Raw genomic sequence first — 19186 nt, 5'->3', positions numbered from 1 at the left:
GCAATTGTTTTGCAGTGATTTTATAGGGACCTAAGGGAGATAACTGTCTGCAAAGGGCCGGGCGGATTCCTCAGCCGGGGCAGCCTCTGGGGAGGGGGCGCGTTCCCTGGACATGGGTCCCTGAGGTCACTCAACATCCCACACCTGTCTCGCCATGTTGGCTGCCAGGGAGAAGGAACGTTTCTCCAGGGGCCACTCCTGCTGCCTGGCGGGACCGGGAGGAGGGGGTCAGCTTGGGTGTTCTGCCCACCTATTGCTTTGAGCCTAAAGGGGGAAATTGCATGAAGCCAAGCGCCATGTGGCTTGGGTCTCTGGCTCTAAAGGGGGGAGGTGGTTGGAGCTCAGCTGTAGGGACTGGGGTAAGAATGGATATCCTGTCGGCGATCGAGCCCAAACCTCAGCGCAAGCTTCACGGGAGCTGCTTTCCCTGCTGCCTTTCTCTTGGGATCTCTTGGGTTATTTGAACCTGGGTCCCTGATTCACAGAGGGACAACGTTCCTGCAAAGCCAGGGCTGGTTTGGCTCCCACGGCCACCTCTCGCTGTGAGGAATGTCACTGCTTTATATCGGCTGACGGGACGAAATCGAATCTCCTTGCAACAGGCCCAATTTGTTCTGGTGTGCGAGAGCCATGGTTTCGCATTCATTGTCTTACTGGGCATTTACTTGTATTGTCAAAACAGGCTGCAGGCCCTGTGGGGGTTTTGCATTAACAGCCCTAGCTGCAGCTGCCGTTGGTTTGTGCTGTCTCGACTTCTTAGCTGCGCAGGGGTGAAAGATGGACTCCGCTGGCTATGAAAGAAACATGAATTTGCCTTTAATACCTTGAAATGTCACTTTTATGTTCTCCCCTGGAGCTGTCAGACAGAAAGGAACCGCTGTGTTTGGCGCTGATAAGGGATCATGGCGCAATGTCCTGGGCCGCTTTCACGGCTGCCCTGCGTTTTATTCAGCTGTGTTTTGGGACCCTGGCGTCTGCGCTGCCTCGGAAGGCATTTGTGTGATTTTAAAAGGTGTGGTGACGAAGGAGAGACCCAAGCAATCAAGCCTCTCTGCTCCCCATTAAATGCTCATGCTGGATTCTGTTCCCATTGGGGGCCCAGGTGCATTAGCCCGTTTTATAGAATCTGTGAAAAGATGATGGATGGTTACTGAAACGCTGATGAGCTGGCTTATATTTGATAGCGCATGAGGGGGTAATTAGGGTACAATGCTGACAGTTGGTCATGCAGGCATTTCAGGGAGCTGGACGTTATGTAAGCAGCCGTTTTATGGCCGTGGTTGTGTTCCATCCGCAGGAGCCCACGGCAGACCCGACAGCAGAGAAGTGGCTGTGTTCCTGTTTGTGCCTGGGGCTGCTTTGTGCAAATCTACCCCTTGTCATTCTGTGTTTCACTCCTCTGGCAGTTGTTGACGACAGTAGGGTGAGGGTGGCCTGGCAGAAAGCGCACATGCAGTCAGATGTGTTGAATTCCACATTCAGCGGTTACTCAAAAACCTTCCCATACAGGCCCAGCACTGCAGAAGGCAGAGATCGATTTTGCTACTTGTAAAATCATGAGTGATCCAGTAATGAATCACAGAGCTTTGAGCACACCAAGCTCTATATACCTGCAGGTATTATGATGTTTACCAAAACAATGAGCTAAAAAGCCTGTGTGTGCGTTTGGTTTAAGTACACAACCAAACTAACTGCTTATGAGGTTGGTTTCCCATCAGGCTTTGTGTAGAGAGATCAGCCATTTGCATCTGCAAAACCATTTTATTGGTAAAGGGCTAAATTTACATAGATGAAAGTAGCAGCTTCCATTGCTAGGCACTGCACGCAATAGATTTGATGGCCTTGCTCCAGATTCTGCCTGTTAAAAATGGGATCCTGTTTCCCCATCCTCCTGTGGAAAATAAGATTTCTGTGCATCTAGCACAAAGTGTTGTTAGAAACTGTGCATAACCCAGTTCCAAGTGTGATTTTAAAAAACAAAAGCATGTTTGTTGTGCTGGAGACTTCATGGTCTTGTTGGGTGTGATTTGTGCTCAGAAGCAAACCCTTTATGACTGGCACGGAAAATGTTTTATTGTTGGTGATACCAAACACTCAATTTGAGACCCTAATCCCATCAAACGAGATTAAATGGATGCAGTCATTTAAAAATGTATCCATTTTAGGGATTTATACTGCGCTTCTCACCATAGTGGCTGATCGCAGCCTGGCCTCTGAACATTTTAGTTTGTTGTTACAAATGACTCCTACAGTTACCATCAATGCGAGAAATTAAAGGGGGAAAATAGTGTTCTCCGTTCCCTCAGTTTGTCTGCATTGTGCTTTTGATACCACTTCGGGTCAGGTCAGTATGCAGTTTCCCCAGCTTGTCAGTTTCTTGGGTGTTTCATTGGGGCTGGACAAGAGTGAATGAAACGCTTTAAAGTAAGAGAAGGTCATTGTAAACTCACAAACATTGGCAGGGGGAGGGGCTGGGTACAGCCTGAAGCTACTTTTGGGTCCTTTTAAAAAAAACCCCCCAAACCCAACTAGGTTTCAAGTTGATGGTGTCGCTTTCACTTCAGGGGACTCTGCCCCTCATTCACATGGCCCACAGACACCGTGGGGAGGAAGGAAAACTTGGGAACAAGCCTGTCGAGACATGTGACTGTCAAACTTTAAAAACAACGAAGAGGTTGGGGGTGGGAGCCAGTCACTAGGCGGCCCCAGTGGGATGTCTCGGAATGAAATACAGGTCATTTGCAGTGCTGACATTTGGTTCACTGCGTCACAGATGGGGGGAGGCATTGGGGTGATGTCGGGGTGACGGGGGGCATCAGGGTGCGAACGTGACAGTGAGGGACCTGCCAGTCCACAGCGGGTGCTGGCCCCTTAGTTTAGCCTGTATGGCTGTATTACTGCTCCAGTCCTCCCGGAACAAATAACTTCTCCTTGGCTCCCCAGCTCTGTGCTGTAGGTGAGTTGTGCAGCTTGTCTGTCGCTAACCCCTTGAGTGCTGATATACATCAGAATACTTCTCCTCATTGGGCTCTCCTGTACTGTTGACTCTTGATCCACGAACTTCCCCTCTCCCCCACCATTGCCTGCATCTATTCCACCCTTTGGGATATCCCAGTGCAGGATCAGCACTTGGGTATCAGCCCACATTCCTCTTGGATTCCCAGCAGACTTTATCGAATGCCTCCAGAACCTCCTTAATTCTTGCTTGTCTAATCCACTAGCCAGACCCGATCATTCTCCCCCAAAGCCCAGTGGACGTGCAAAGGCTTCGTGGCAGACTCCGTGCCATGCTGAAGACTCCATCCTTCTTTCCAAGCAGACTGAAGGCTGTGATTTACCAAAGACTCGCTGGGTGTTCAGTGCCTGGATCTTACTGGATTTCTATGGAAGTTGGGTGACCATAGACTGCTTTTTAAATCCCAGCCTAAAACTTCCTTGTGCATGTCCGCGGGACACTTGGCCCCTGGCTGTGCCAGGCCTGAGGTTTAGCAGTGGGGTGAGATATAGGGGGTGGAGCTGGGGGTGTTCTTTGTTTGAGGCGAAAGGAGCCTCAAGCCAACTCCCAGATCCAGGGAAGAGGGCAGCTTATCGGGGTGATGATTCCCCTCCCTGTTTTCCACCCAATGTACTGCAATGTCTTTCACACACCCCTCCCACCCCCATAACTGCCAACCCACCCACCCCCACGCTCATGTGACCCACCCTTGGGCCCTGATCCCGCTCTCTCATTTTGGTAGCTCCATGGGGACTGCAGTGTCCTTCACGGGGAAAGAGGGGTATTGAGCAGGGTCAGAACCCCTCCCCACCCTGCTCCCAGCCTGGCCATGGGATCGGCGCAGGAACAAGGGGCCGTCACTCCCATGGGCTGGGTCCTGAGGGTGTAGCCCATTTTGGGGAGGTGGGGGGAAAACAGGATGCCCAGAATGATCCCCCGCCTTCTGTTTGCGAGCTAGACAGGGCAGGGCTGGGGGCAAATGTCTCTGGAGCAGGTGTCGGCTCCCAGCCCTCTCGGCAGGAGCTCCCCACCCCCTGGGGCTGCCTCTCAAGGGCTTGATGAGCTGGTTCCACTCTCCCTGGAGTGCCCCGCGGCGCTCGGGCCTGGGTTCCCAGACCTGGGGGTTGCTCCTCAGCCTGGCAGTGCTGCTTGGCTCTGGCCTAGGTCTAGACCGCAGACTAGCCCATAACTCCCTTCCCACTGATGTCAGGGCTGGCGCTGGGATTCAGGAGTTCCCGGCTTCTGGAGATTGTTCTCTTGGATCCAGGCCTTGTGCCAAGCCTGAGAAGCCCAGCTGAGCCCTGGGGAGCGGGGGACAGTAGGGATCCCCTCCCCCAGCCTCGAGGCCCTGCCCCAGGGGCCCCGTGCCTGGTAGCGGTTCTGCTGGGTCAGGCCCAGGAGGGTCTGGGCCTGGGTGATGCTCTCCCTCAACCAGGACCTCTGTTCTGCTTGTTCAGGGTGAGTCCCCAGCGACAGCCTGTGTGATTTGCTGGTGCAGCTGCCTGGGCCCGAGTTGCCCCTTTGGCACTGGCAGCTCCTGGGCCTGCCTCGGATGGAGGGGGTTGCCCTTGTGAGCAGCCGTCCGTCTTGGAGAGTCTGAGCGTGGTGTGGGGCCTGCGGATCTGACCCAGCTCTCAGTGCCCTGCCCACGTCCTGCCGAGAGTGAGTGCCCACCCCCAGGCCAAGCAAGGTAGGGTAGCCGGAGAGGGAGGCTCCTGCCAGTGTCCATGGCACCTGCGGGCCTGAGCGTGCTCAGGGTGAACTCTTAGGGCTGGAACTTCAAATAACTGGGCTGTGGACCGGGACTGCCCTTGATGGCTAATGTGCTCCAAGCCCGCAGAGCCTAAGCCATGACTCCCCTGCCGTATGCCAGCTCCTCCGCCCCGGGCGCTACCTGGGCTTCATCCGTGGCGAGGTTGCTCAGGGTTTGCAAAGTGTTTCGCTTCTGGGCTTGGGGTGAGCCTGGCGCTTGCTCGCAGCCTGCAGGCTCAAGCACCGTAGGACTCTGGCCACTCCCGCAGGGACAGCCAGGATGACGGGCTTGCCATGGAAGTGAGGGGTTGTTCCTGGGGTAAGACATAAAGTGGGCAGGGGATGTGCAAGCTTCTCCGACACTGCTTTACTAATGCCCCTCAGTCCCGACTCACAGCGCCCCACGATTCTAAGCCTGGGCTCCCCACACACTTCACTGTTTCCTTCCTGACCTGCAGCATCCGTCTGTTCCTCTTCTGGCTGGACACTTCCCACTGTCCCCACTCAGGCTAGGAGCAGGTGCGCTCTGACGTGGACATTTACACTGAAGCCTTCAGGACAGTCACCCCGTTGGCCTCCTCCGCCCAGAGCGCAGTGCTCCAGAGGTGAAAGGCTGGCGTGACCCAGTGACCTGCCTCTGCCTCTGGTCAAGAATTTTGACAAAGATGCAAAATGCTCCGGGCTTTAGATGCTGAAGAGTCTGCAGCAGAGACCCAAAGGCAGTTCAGTGCCCTGCTGGCCCGTGCACATAGTCCGTCCCAGCATCTGTCTCGCTTGCCTTCTCCAGGCCGGTGCAAACATCCACGTGTGGAAGAAACCAGCAACGTTCAGTCTGCCAGAAGCAGTGGGGCTCTCGGTGCTGGCCCCGTGGCTGCTTATGGGATTCGGTTGAGCAAAGCCGCTTAAAGCCTGACATCTGACCTACCTTGAAGCTCCATAAATAGCTGTATTTGGCTGCTGCTCTGTGTTCTCAATGAGAGAGAGGGAAGGTGAAATGTTACAATGCTAATAAAACATCGATCGGACCTGGGGTGGCTTGAAATGGCTCTGGGATGATGCATGGCAGGTTCCGGGAACTGCTGTGGTTTGATTGCGCCCTTTGCCTTCAGCGTACTTTTTGCAGGAGGGCCTGTGTGGCCTCCAGTCCTGGCGACAGTGTTTCTGTAGCTAGGGGTGAATTCTAAGGGCTGCCAGGGGAAGGCGACAGGTTCGGACTAGACATGAGGTACAGCATCGAGCAGTGAGGGGACTGACCCCTGGACCAGTTTACCAAAGGAGCTGGGGGAGTTTTCAGCACTGGCCGTCTTTTTAAGGCAAGAACTGAATATCTTCCCGAAGGCGTGCTGTGGCCCAAGCAGACGGGATGGGCTGGAAGCAGGAAGGCCTGGGTGAGGGTGTCTGGCCTGGGTTACTCAGCAGGTCAGACTAGATGACTGTGACTCTGTTAATGCCATTGGAGAGAGGTTTATTTTCTGCCTTTACATTGTCACAGGCTGAGTGTGTGCAGGTGGGTGGGGAGCGCAGGGACTGTGCCCTGGACTCTGTCTGTAAAGCTGCTGCTTTCTCAGGGAAAGGTGGAAACTGGACCAGCCCCGCCTTCGAGAAAGAATCCAGCAGAAATGCCCCCTGGTTTTAAGAGGACACGCGAGAGTGCGCCCTCTGCAGGCTGTGCACAGCATTTCCTGCACCAGTGCTGGGCCCGGAGCTGTGCGCAGGGCATGGGTCATGGGGCCTGGCGTGACGTGCAAGAGGTGGATGGAAGCCTGTGACCGTAAGCCCTGCTAGAACCATGACCGGCAGAGGGGGGTTGTGACAGTGTGGTTCAGAGCACATTTTATCCCATGGGACCCCAAGGTGGCTTGCATGCTTACGTTGATACGCCGGCTTAGGCCCACGGCATGCTTTACCCACCACTGAAATGCAGCCCCCTCTGGAGCAGAACATGGCAGCAGCTTAACAGCTCTACTTGCAATGCTGTGGAAGCTTTCAGGCCAGGAAGCGAAAGGGGTGACTGGGACTGCAGACAGGCAGAATGGAGTTACCCCTGGTGGCAGTTGCTTGGGACCCTGAGGTTAACGGAGCTGTCAGAGAGAGAAATGTGACACTCCTGTAAAGTGTGAAAAGCCAAGCAGCAAACAAGCCACCTTTCACCACTCGGCACTCTACAAACCCCAGAGCGGGAGTAAGGCAGTGAGTGGCTGTGTTGGGGCAGGGCAGAGGAGTCTATGAAATATCAAGGGGAGATACGGGGTGTGCAGTTTGCATTCTGGTTGCCCTGCCGGGCGGTTAGTTAGTATCATCTCCCATAGGCTCCTGTTGGGCCTCATCCATCCACATAGCTGGCTGTGCTGGGCAGACCTGCTCGCAGCACGAGGCATCAGATAACCCAGAACGAGCCACACGGGGAGAGTTTGTGAAGTGGAAAGAGATTTCGGCTTCACAAGTGAACTTCAGCCAGCGCAACTGGATCAGGTCTGCCTAGAGAGCTGGAGATCGGGGCAGGAGGCTGTAAGATGGCTCGTTGTACCCCCCTCCCCTGCACCAAGAGAGCTGTAGTTGCGGGGGGGATGGGGACGGTAAGATGGCTCATTGTACACCCCCCCCCAACATCAAGAGAGCTGGAATTCACCAGGGGGCTGTAAAATGGCTTATTGTGCCCCCCTACCTGCATCAAGAGAGCAGGAGATCACAGGGGAGGTGGCTCGTCATCTCCCCTCCCCAGCATCTGGCAGGGCTGTGGCAAAGGCTGGGTGTTTTGCATGCTAGCGTTCCCTTCAGCCAGCAGCCGCGCGCAGTCTCTGGCAGCTGGGCTGGCTCTGGGTGCTGGGGCAGCCCCGGGAACGGTGACTCTTGGAGCTCTGCAGTGCAGCAGGCTGCTATCCTGTGGCGATGGGGCTTCCGGATCAGAGCGGCGATCGGTGACGCTCCACGTTGTGGGTGGGTTTGTTCCCCATCCTCTCTCTGCTTGGCCATCCCCTCTGCTCCCCCCTCTCCCTGCCCCGGCATGGGCGATTGCATTTAGGATGACAATACAAATCCCCGTCAAAGCAAATGAGGGCAATTAATATGTGAGGTTGCAAAGGGCTCCGAGCTCTCGGGATGCCGAGAGCCCAGTTCTGAGTCATGGAATCCTGTCCCCCACCCCCGGTTCATGGAACGTGATGTGCCAGAAGGCCCCGCGGGCTGCAGGGAAGGTTTATGTTCAGGCTGCGCCAGGGCAGGGGAGGCGGGATGGGTGGCCGTTGGAGACGCTGACTCCAGTGGTGTTTGTAACGGGTGGGGCGATCCTCGGGTGCAGGTTTAGGGAAGGGCGCGGTTGTTGTTCTTTACGCTGGGTCTGCTGTCCCCAGCCCGTTGGGTTCTGGACGGGGTTTGCAGACCCCCCCCCGTCTGCCTTGCGGCAGCGCATGCAACTGGGCTGTCGTGTCGGGCCACTCGCATTGTGTGTCAGGAAATTATCGGACCGGGTAATCCTCCCCCTTGTTCCCTGGCCTGTCTCTACAGCGGGCAGAGAGAGCCAGCTGGCTCTGTGCTCGGCACCCTCTCCTCCCATGCTGCGTCCATGTCCCTGCGAATGTGTTCTTGGTGAGTTTATAATTAGGGTGCAGAACAGGTGGTGAAAGTCTGAGTGTCAGACGCGGTCCCTGGCTGGAGGGATCCTGCTCTGGAGCAAGGATGGCCGGGCAGGGCCTCTGATTGCAGGGTGTATGCTGTGGGAGTTCACTGCGGCAGGGATCTGCCTGCTGGATGCATTGCTGTGTGCTCACAGCTCAAGCACAGAGCTCCGGAGGTAGGGTGCTTTACGGAGAGCTGGGGGGGCGGGGGAGAAGCACAGTGAGGTGAGGGGAGCCTGGTGCTTACCCAGCACTTCTGACTGCCGGAAAACAACCCCCCTGGGGTGTTAATCAGTGCGCTCGCCTCGGGGAAGTGCGGTGGGGTGGTGCTGCTGGGCTGTGGAATGGCAGTTACCGGATAATAGCGTCTGTGATCAATGGAGGGATCAAAGCCATCTCCGAGCCCAGTGCAGGATTTATACACTGCGTGGGGTTAAACGCTCGACGTGCGCGGGGAGGCGAGCCCCCCGGTGCCTGTACTGGGTGGTGGGCATCGCCGGAGGGAGCCCAGTGTGTGGCACGCCGATCCGCTCACCTGGGAAGCGAAGGGAGGAGGGGACTCGGGGCACTGGGGCAGCTGGTGCTTCAGCCCAGGGAGCAGTGGCTCTTTGCTGTTCCTTGTACTGACTTCATTTGATTCTTACGACATAATCTGCTTCAAAGCTTCCGGCCCCGTCACTGCTGCCCCGGAACTGCCGGCGCGCAGCCCAGAGCGCCCCGACCCGTGGGCAGGGGGCGCTGATCCTGAACCATGCGTGATACTGATCCGCCCCCCGGGCTTGGCCCCTGGGGTTTGCTTCAGGCTGGCGTCTTCCCCAGGACAGGCTGATCACCTGCAGCTCCCCAGAGAGGGGACTGAGCCCTCTGGGCCACACGCTGCCAGGTGCTGATCAGGGCCTGGGATGGTGATGGGCCCCTACGCAGACAGAAAGCTGGCCATGGTGCTGCTAGCCATCCATTAGAGGGTGACAACTGATTGGCCGGTGAGGCTAGGGGTGCTGGGGTGTTAGCCACGTACTGTTCAGTCCTCATGTCTGGGAATCCAATTCGGCTCAAGGTTCAGACCGGAGCTCCATGTGCCCCCTGGTCGGTGCAGGTGGCTTTAAACCCTGCAGCTAGTGTGTGCTGGGGAGGGGAACAGAAGTCCCTGCAAGTCGTAGTCCCGCTGGCAGGGAAAGGGGGTTGAGGCTGGTTGTAGCAGAGTCCTGCGTTTCGCCTTGTTCCCTTCTTCCCACAACCAGTTTCTCTCCTCGTCACAGCTGAGCGGCAGTTTCCACCTTGAGAAGCGGGTGGTGGTTTTAACTACAGAAATGAAGAGAAATTCTAAGGCAGGCAAATGGACTTTTCTGAAGCATTTCTCACAAACGGCTGAGCAGAACCAGGCCCAATCCATGTGGGTACTAATGAAGGGAGGAGGGAGAACGTCCCTTACGCAAGACTTTCCGGCTGGTGCTTTGCTCTAGCTTTGTTGAGCCGGCTGTGTAGAACCCAGAGCAGGCAGATGCTGGGCGAGAGATCTGCCTGCGCATGGGCTTTGTAAAATCCAGTTAGCGCGAGAGTCTCGCCATTTCCATGACGTTTTCTGTGTAGCAAACTTTGTGAATCAGAACGCAAAGCTGGGTTGTTTCCCTTATTTACTTTTTAATGGATTGGTTGATTGCCTCCCCCTGCCTTCCCCTCGTCCCCAAATGTGAACCAAGTGCCAACCTCTGAAACAGGTTTTATTGGTCGAGGAAGAGCCTGATTCTGTGCCTGCAACTCCCCTTTGAAACCAGCGAGCATCCCAAGGGCCCTGTGCGTACGGGCCTGGCCTCTGGGGCACGAACATGGAGAGACCCTGTGCTGGTGCAGTACAGATAAAAGCCCTTAAGGCCAGGAGTTATTTTTATCTTTAGATGTAAGCAGGTGATGTGGTGAAACTCACAGTCACCTGTTTGGGGCTAGACATGTAGATTTGCGCCTGCAGAAATGTGCACGTGCCCTGTACCCGCTGTTACTTGGATTGCTCGCACAAAAGAGCCGTTGTGTGTCTAGCTGGCCAGTTAGCTGAATGAGAACTTATTAGGCACACAATTGTGGTGTTTGCACTCGTGTGTTTCTGCTCCACTGGGCTCTTGTCTTTAGGCCCACGATAGCACACACGCAGCTCTGAGGCAGTGGCCTTTGTCCTGTGGGGAAGGAGCATTTGGAAGGCTTGCCAGGTTGCTTCTGGCATGTCGGTGGTTTTTTAAACAGTGGTGACTCTTGGGAAGGGTCAGGAATTAATTCCTTGCCAGGGCAGCATGTTGCTCATGTGTGTGCCTCCTCGGACACCAGAGCCGTGACGAGCTCGGAGCAGCGCAAGAAAGAAGAAAGACTTAAAGGCAAGAGCAAATGTACTCTGCAGTGCCTGGGATTTGCTGCATCTTCGCTTATTGCTCAAGAGCCCAAGCCGGGCACTGCAGGGACCCCTGTGTGTGTGACAGGGAGATAAAGCCACCGTGCCAACCACCAGCTAAGACTGAGTGGCAGGAGCCTGCCACATACAGTTGGACTTTAATGGTAACTTTGCCACAGCCCATCAGAGTCACCTATCAGATAGGGGTTGGGCTAGGATGAGACACTTCTGAGCAAACCCCGCAGTGCTGATATGGCCAGGAGAGCGCTCTCCTCTGGGGAATCCTGGCTCAGTGTCCCAGGACAGCACTGGGGGCACAGTGCTTCGGGAGATGCTGTCTTTCAGATGAGGAGGTTTGAACCAGCTTTAGAGCCCCTTCTTGTAGCATTGCTTAGCTGTTATCCATCAGCCTTTTCTGAAAGTGGGTTGGTATCATTACCCATGAGTTATCAGCTGTGGAAACCAAGGCACAGGGAGCTGACCTGATTTCTCGCAAGGTCAGTGACGGAGCTGGGATTAGAACCCAGGAGACCTGGCTCCCAGTCTGGTGTCCTGTCAGACCATGCTGCAGTGGCGGGAGCACTGGGGGGCGTTCGGCCTATGGAAATTCTCCCCAGTGCAAACCTGACTGCAGCCAGCAAATGACGTCATTAGGTGACCAAGTTCTGCTGGTTGGTGCCTGTTGATTGGATGTTGCATGAAATTGGAGGCTGGGCTGAGGCCCCTTAAAAATGTTGCTCCACATTTATAGGTAAATTTAAATCGGAACAGTTAAAAATCCTTTTCCTTTGTTATTGACCTGCCATGATCTGAGTTCAGGGCTGGGCGTTTCCCTTGCTAATATGGGTGACATTGGTCTGCGTTCGGAAGGAGCCCTGCCCCTGAGGTGTGTTCGGGGGCTGTACCAAAGGGAACGGGGAGCCCTGGACTTGGGGCTTGACAGATCGAAAGCTTTTCCCTTCCATCTTTGCTTGGAGATTCGCTCTGGTACGTGGGGCTGGGAAGGTGGGGTGGGTGCAGGTCACCCTCTCCCTGCTGCTCCATTCTCGCAGGCAAGCCATGGGGCATTGTGTTTCGCGAGGACCCGGGGCTGGCCGCGTTCCAGAGAGCAGCGTTCTGGCCTGTGCCATATCAGAGAATGGGTAAGCAGAGGCCACAGGCATTACATAAGAATGGCCACACTGGACCAACGGTCCATCAAACCCAGTATCCTGTCTCTGACAGTGGCCAGTGCCAGGTGCTTCAGAGGGAGTGAACAGAACAGGGCAGGTATTGAGTGGTCCATCCAGTCATCCAGTCCCAGTGTCTGGCAGTCAGAGGTTTAGGGACACCCAGAGCAGGGGGTTGTGTCCCTGCCCATCCTGGCTAATAGCCATTGATGGACCTGCCCTCTGGGAATGTGTCTAATTCTTATCCAATGCCCGGGCATTACGGTGTCCCATTGATAGTCGTTACCGCTATGGCCCGTGTGCCCAGTCCCTAGTGAGGAGGTAGGAGTGGCACCTCTTTGCAGCCTTCGTTTGGAAGGGCTGCGTCACCCTTGCCAGCACCCTTTATGGTAGGCTATATAGAGGGGAGGGGTGTCAGTTCCCATTGACTTCACCTGGGGCCAGGCCTGTATCCGAGATCTTCTGTTTGCTACTTGATTTGCTTCTGCGTGGGCCCCTGCTTGTCTCTGTCGCTCGGCTTCAGAGCGGAGGCTTCTGGTTTTGTAACTGCACTGATCACGGCTGATAAAAATAGTCTGCTCCTCTCCATGCTGCTTCTCCGTGCCTGGTACATAAAAGCTCCCCTGACAAGCGCTGCCTGGCAGGTCTGCTCCTTGCCTCTGCCATCAGAATGTGCAGCTCCCTTAGTCTGGCGCAGGGAGGTGTAACACCCGGGTGTGCAGTAGAAGGGTTCGGCCCCTGGACTGAGCCCATTGTTGGTCAGCTGTCAGACGAGCCCTGGGGCTCCATGGGCAGCCCTGCCCAAGGGGCGGGCGGCGTCAGGTACTGCACTGGGATGTGTGTGTGCAGCTCCCACTGGAGTCTGTGTGGGCTGCGTCCGGGTTCCCGAGGATGCAGATTGGCTTATGGAGTCTAGGGGTGTCTCTGTGGGGGCCTGCTAGCCCGGGAAGCATGCTTTCTGTTTGATGCTCTTGCCACCTATCCTGCTTCAGCGAATCGCTCTCTGGCCTTTCTGACGGGCCTGTCACAGCAGTATCCAGGTGTCTGGAGCAAACCAGCCTCAGCTCTCAGCGTTCCAATGCACCGTGCAGAGGGAGCTAAAGGTGCCTTGAAAAGGCCGTTAGCTCTCTGGACTGTCGCCTGCGGGTTTCTGGCCTCATGAAATCGCTACCTCTGCAGCTGACAAGGGAGAGGCCTTTGCTGGCTCTGGAGGCTGCCGGAGCTTTTCAGTCTTCGGCCATGGTGACGTGAAGGCTGGAAATTGGTTAGGAATGTGCACAACCCCCACATTCGGGTAGCACCTGTCCCCGGGATTTCCCCCTCGCCTGCAGCTGCGGGCTTCACAGTGTTTGGATGCATTCACCCATCTGACAGCCAGGGGCTCAGCCAGACCCGAGGGCCTTCTGGTCTTTTGGTGTTCTAACCTGCAGTGAAGGCGATGGGCGTTGATGGCTGCTAGGACTGGATTGGCCTCCCTGGTCCTCTGCAGTCAGCGCTTCATGGTGATCTGGACGGCATGGGAGCCCCAATGGGACGGGATCTGTAGAGCTCATGGCATGGTCAGAGCTCCTGTGGGGCACTGGCTTCTTGGGTTATTTATCTACTGGACCTTTATCCCGCCCCCCACCCCAATATTTCAGACAAGACGGGTGGGGGTTGGGGCAGTAGCAGGGCTTTGGAGACCTGAGATTTAGCGTGGAGTGGGCGACCTTGGATACTGCAGTGCTGGACGCAGTGTGAGAACTTGACTGGGATGGAATTGGTTTAATGGTTATTTGCCATTACATTAAGGATGGGCAGGGCCAGAGCTCCCGCCAGGCACCAGCTGCAGGAGCCTTGATCTAATGCTGGCTTAGCTCACCCCTGAAGAGCGGGCAGGGTGGCAGGCGGGACGCCGGGCACGTTTCAGCCACGTACCGGGGGTGCAGCTCTGCCCTCACCCCTGGCGAGTCAGTGTCAAGATGCAGCTGCTGGGTCAGTTTGCAATTGGGGTGAATGTGTGGCTGGCTTGGCAGGTGGTGGGAGGCCCTGCCCTCTGCCTGGGGCAGGCTCTTGAGGTATAATCAGGACCTTTGCCTTCTGTCCCACACAGCTCCCCTGTGTCCCTAGCCTTGACTAGAGTGAGATCAACACCTGTCTGTCTGTGGGGGAATGTCAGTTCCAGTATGTGGGGGTGATGGGCAGTCCACTCGCAGGTTGTCTGCATCACGGGGGTGAAAAGCCCCAGATGGGCTGGGGACTGGTGATCTTTGCCCTGGGGAGATACCCAGCCATGGCTTGGAGCGCGCACACGTGGCTGCAGGATCCTGGAGCATTCAATCCAGTGCCCGGGCAGCTGTGCCTTACGGGAGGGGGGAATTCCAGCAGTGGAGAGCTGTGTGTTAGTGTAGGCGTGGCCCCCGCCACTCCCGCCAGCCATTTCTGTCTGACATGGTTGGTCAGGCTGCTGCCAGCCCGGCTCCCCTCGCCCTCCTTCAGCAGGCTGTCTGGAGTAGCTCAGTTGGGAGAGCGTTAGACTGACGATCTAAAGGTCTCGGTTCAGTCCTGGGCTTTGGCAGGTCCTTTCATCCCTCTTTGTGCAGGGGTGTCTTCTTGCGGGGAGGGATAGCTCAGTGGTTTGAGCATTGGCCTGCTAAACCCAGGGTTGTGAGTTCAATCCCTGAGGGGGCCATTTAGGGATCTGGGGCAAAAATTGGGGATTGGTCCTGCTTTAAGCAGGGGGTTGGACTAGATGACCTCCTGAGGTTCCTTCCAACCCTGATATTCTATAATTACCCTGCCCTTTGTTAAGATCACACTGCACCGTCCCCTGCTGGGATCAGTCCCAGCGGTGCGTGCAGAGCCCCAAAGCATTGTCGGCAGCAGAAGACTTCCTAGACCTACATGGTGTAGTTTTGCAGGTAACCCCATAGGCAGCCCCTACTGCTGCACTTTGGGAGTGGAAGGCAAGGATGGACCCACCACGGCCCTGGCCCCTGGTGTGGCATCACCTCTCATGGTCTGTTCGGTGTGACGTTCTCTCTCCAGGATAACTGATCGCTAGGTGGTTTCAGAGAGTTCCCGCCATGAGGAGTTACCGCGGATCCATGCTGGAACGGCACCTCAGGCAGTATTTAACTGTCCTGTTTGATTGTTAATTGAGACTCACATAAATGCCGTTCATTGGGTAGTGCATGATGTCGTGCGACAGCTGGCAGAAGCCAGTCACTTTTCATTTAGCAGTGGAACGTGAGCTCAATTCCATTGTTTGTTAAAGGCTGTCACCCTTCAAATCTGCCCCCCTCTGCCCTGGCCCTCATCCCCAGATCCTTTCCTGTCCTTAGACACTTTAGATTGGCTGGTAAAGTGATGGCCGAGTTGACAGCTTAGCTCTGCAGCTGGGCGTGAGTAGAGCACAGGGAGTGGGGGAAGGAGCCTTCTGCGGCTCACAAGGCTAAAAGTCACTATCCCGCCTTAGAGAGCCAAGGTTGGGGAGGGAATATCTTTTATTGGGCCAACAGCTGTGGGTGCAGGAGACAAGCTTTGGGGCTACCCAGAGCTCTCTTGCAAGGGCTCTGTGTACCCAGAGTTTGCAGCTGGGCCCAACCCCGACTGGGATCTGGATTCCAAGCCCTGATGTCAGGAATAGGAATGCTGTTGGTTGGAGTGCGGGGAAGGCCCGGCATTTACCTTCTCTCTGGGGCGGGAGCAGAGGTGGTGGCTGGGATGCAGGAATCCTTGGCTGAGGCCCTGACAGCTGGGACACGTTGGATATCCAGAGAGAAAGTTTCGGAGCCACTGTCCTGCTCAGACCCGCTTGTGCCTAAGGGCTCCAGCAATTTAGTCTGCACCATGGAAATGGAGGAATATCATCTGATCAGCCCCACAAGGGGCTTGGGGACATGCTGGAGGCTGAGGCCCTGTCCTGTCTGCATGGGTCGAAGTCCGTGTCACTGTCCCAGAACCAGGCCTGCTGCTGCAGGAATTGCTCAAGTTCCTGGTGGTGTGGCCGCTTGTCACACCCTAGCGCGTGGGGCGTGGGCAGTGAGCTGAGCCCCTGTGGGGATAAGCCCCCGAAGCAGGAATACCCTCTGTGTGCAAATGGCCCAAGGTTTTCTGTAACGTGGTTAATTCCCATGTGAATTCCCTGCTGGGAACCGTTGATGGCTTCAGTACAGCCCAGACGGTGGCTAAGCGAGTCACCACCTTCCTCTGGGTAGGCAGGGGTTTTGTTCTCCACGGTGGATCTGGCCAGGGCATGAGGGTGAGTTCTGTGTGCGGACGCCTGCCTGATGGGGACAGGTGTGAATCCCAGCGGAGACAGTAGAGCCAGAGTGGGCAGGGCCTTTGGGATGGAGTTAAATCCATCAGCAATTCTGCCCCCCCCCCCCCAATCTCTCCCAGGTCACACAAACCAAGGGGAGCAAGGTGGGTGCGGAGGGGACCGGGGCCTGGTGGAGTGGCGGCCCTCTGCTGTGAGGGGGATGGGTTGGCCTGTGGCTCAGCTGGACTAGTGGCTTGTCAGTCCCATTCCCCAGCCTCGCCGGCCCCATCAAAGGAAAAGACCCGGTTTCTGCACTTCCCAGTGCACATGCATTTGGCAGCAGCCTCAGCGGCGCATGGGTTCTGGCGGGGAGGGGGAGCGCTCTGTGGCGAACGTGGCTTCGTGAGTCACTTCGCCCCCGGGGCACAATTAACTCCTAATAACCCCCTCCCCAGCCCAGCGGATCTGCTGGCTTGAAACCAGAGTCCTCTCAGAGCCTCCCTGGACAGAAAACAATCACCCCACCCCCCATCTGCTGCTGAGCCCCAGCATGGCTGGGACAGGGGAGAGGAGCGGCTGGGAAACACGACTTGGGATGTGACCTTTGAGGTGGGGTGTATCCAGTGCCCCTCACCATGGCATCTGGGCCCCACAGCAAACTTGGGAACAGTCAGGGAACACTCATTGGTTTTCCCTCCAGACACCCCGTCCGGTATCCTCACCCCAGGCAGGGGAGTCGTCATGGCAGCAGGGGCAGGGAGCCAGGCTCTTTAGCTTCTATACTTGGCAGTATTTCTGAATCACCCTGTGCCTCAATTTTCCCATCTGTTAATTAGGGGTAATACCAGTGCCCTCATTGTGTGGGGCCCAGGGCAGGGGGCTGTGAGGCTCCCCGGACTGTCTCTAATGCCCCTTGGGACTCTGATGAGCCGCCCCGTAGAAGGCGAGGGATCCCTTCCCACGTGTGTCCTCAGTCCTTGCTGGCTGGCTGCATCTGGGCCAGCGGCACTCGTGCCCTGCAAGGTGTAAAATTGCTTTCCTGGAATCTGCCCACAGCTCTGGGCCCTTAATCTCCCTTGGGATTAAAGTGTCAATGCAGGGGGAGCTGCCGGGGGAGGGCTGGACTGTTGGCTGGAAGTGATGCTGGCACTGGCTGTCTGCTCTCTCTGTGCCCTGGCATGGCCCCCGGAAGCCTCCAGGCGCTGAAGAGCGGAGGGAAAGGATAGGCAGAGGAGTGGCACCCAGAGCCCAGCTAGCGCCCGGCGTTGGCACAGCAAAGCGCCCTCCTCGTCCCAGGCAAATGGCTCACTGGGCGCTCTGCCCCTTCCCAGCTCTCAGCCCGTCCTCGGGCCAGCTCTGTTCCCAGGGGGAAGCAGGGGCAAGTGACTCTCCCAGGCCAAGAGTGTGAGCGCTGGGTGGGGCTGGGCTGACACCAGAGCCGTGTGGGTCACATCCTGCTTCTGGATCCGTGCTGTGTGCACGGCTGTTTTCTGCCTGCTTGGGCCCTGGGGCATGGGATGGGATCAAACGCTGGGGGGCCATAGCTGATCCCTGGGCCCTATCTTGCTCTGCAGGGAGTACTGATGGGGAGGGGATGACGGGTGTTGCAGAGGAAGCACTCTCAGCAGGAGGGGGTTGGTGCTAGAGTTTTGCTGACTTGACTGTAAAATGTAAGGGTGGGATTTTCAGACGCTCCTAAGTGCATCAGAGGCACAGATCTCATTGATTCGCAGTGGGAGTTGTGCTCCTAACACATCTCTGTGCTTGGACCAAGTGGGAAGTTTCTGTAATACCTTTTGATGATGCCTGTGTGTGCCTCAGTTTCCCCTATACTTTGTATGGCTTCCCCCTGGGGGATAAGGATTAAGTTTGTTCTCAGGGCAGGCTAAAACAAAACCAATCCAAGAAGACAATGGGATGGCCCAGTTCCCAGAATATTGACACCTAGCAACCAACCACCCAGAGGGAGGGGGATTTCCCTGCCCTCAGCAGGCCCCAACTTGAGAACAAAGGACTGGGAGATGGGAGGGCAAGAGCTGGCTGCTGGAGGAGGCTGGGGGCTGTTACCTGGGAACTGACTAAGGAAGGAAGTCAGAGAGACAGAGCCTGCAAATGGAGGTCACTGCAACTTGGCTGGTGGATTGCTCTGGAATGGCCAGGATGGTCCAGGCCGGGGCAGGCAACCTATGGCCGATTTTCAGTGGTACGCACACCGCCTGGGTCCTGGCCACCGGTCCGGGGGGGGGGGGCTCTGCATTTAATTTAATTTTAAATGAAGCTTCTTAAACATTTTAAAAATCTTATTTACTTTACATACAACAATAGTTTAGTTATATATTATAGGCTTATAGAAAGAGACCTTCCAAAAACGTTCAGATGTCTTACTGGCACGTGAAACCTTAAATTAGAGTGAATCAGTGAAGACTCGGCACACCGCTTCTGAAAGGTTGCCGACCCCTGGTCTAGGCTTTAACCATCAGTTCTGTGCTAACCTCAGGACTTCCTGGGCAATGTGCCAGGCAACGAATACACCTGGCTGTTCGGAAAAGGCTGGTTCAGTGTCACTGTGAGTACACAGTGAGCTGCATTCCTCCCTGCAGAGTGGGCAAGTCTCGAGCAGGGCTCTGTCTCTGCTGGGCTCACTGAACAGAGCTCACGGTGTGAAACAGGAGTGCTGGTGCCCCAGAGGGTCGGTCTCTGAAGGTGGGGAGGCTGCAGGGCCTGCCCTGAAGGAAGAGTGAGACCCGTTGGGGGTCCCCCAAGAGACTGTTCCATGTTGGGGCTGTAGCTCCGATCCTGTGGATCTGCGACAGCTGCCTTTGCAAATTGCACGGTGTGTTTGTACAGAATCTTTAGCCAGTGACTGCCTTGCCCACTGCTGAAATGCAGCCTGCTCTGGTGTGAAACGCGGCTGTAGTTTGACAGCAGTCACCACAGCGCACTGAGAAGAGCAGCGCCAGGAGGCAGAATGGAATTACCTGGATTGCAGTTCGGCCAGGGCCTGGGGTTACGTCTCCGGTTCTTGCCAGAACAGCA

General features: G+C 56.2%; 1 protein-coding gene across 2 annotated transcripts in view; it reads left to right on the top strand.

Annotated features, from left to right (window-relative positions):
- The window catches only part of AATK (apoptosis associated tyrosine kinase), a 64334-nt gene that overhangs the window by 452 nt on the left and 44696 nt on the right, over window positions 1-19186 (top strand). Inside the window, exon 1 of one of the 2 annotated variants that reach the window (XM_073311964.2) lies at window positions 358-1616. The exons of the other annotated variant lie outside the window; for it this stretch is intronic. The gene's annotated coding sequence lies outside the window, so the exon portion shown is untranslated. Of the gene's footprint in view, window positions 1-357; window positions 1617-19186 lie in introns of those variants that run through there. 2 annotated transcript variants of the gene reach the window in all.

Source organism: Lepidochelys kempii, chromosome 14 (genome assembly GCF_965140285.1).
Source record: "Lepidochelys kempii isolate rLepKem1 chromosome 14, rLepKem1.hap1, whole genome shotgun sequence".
In the NCBI taxonomy this organism is placed as follows: Eukaryota; Metazoa; Chordata; order Testudines; family Cheloniidae; genus Lepidochelys; species Lepidochelys kempii.
The sequence above is the reverse complement of the archived record's forward strand: the minus strand, read 5'-3'. Positions and strand labels throughout refer to the sequence as shown.